The sequence below is a fragment of the Penaeus monodon genome, chromosome 19 (genome assembly GCF_015228065.2).
Source record: "Penaeus monodon isolate SGIC_2016 chromosome 19, NSTDA_Pmon_1, whole genome shotgun sequence".
In the NCBI taxonomy this organism is placed as follows: domain Eukaryota; kingdom Metazoa; phylum Arthropoda; class Malacostraca; order Decapoda; family Penaeidae; genus Penaeus; species Penaeus monodon.
In genome coordinates, this window is record NC_051404.1 from 1,614,016 (window position 1) to 1,614,353 (window position 338).

Genomic DNA, 338 nt, shown 5'->3' on the forward strand with positions numbered 1-338 from the left:
TTTATTTCTCAAGGCGGATAGGAATGGCAAAACATCCTTCGTTAAAACGAGGTGGCTACTGTCCAACAGACTAATCTCCACAGTATCAAGAAAAAGATATACCAACACCTACAAATGGCCCATCTCCTGTATGGACACGAAACATGGACCGAGAGAAGAATAAATGAAGAAATAGTAAGAATGTCCGAGGAGAAAAGAGAGTTGACGAAAATCGTGAGAGAGAGGCACTTGATTTTTTTGGGTCAGAGAAGGAGGCCTGAATAGGATGCCTTGACAGGAATAGCTGAAGGTACAAGAGCGAGAGGAAGACAAAGCGAAATATTTGTAGTCTAGTGAGA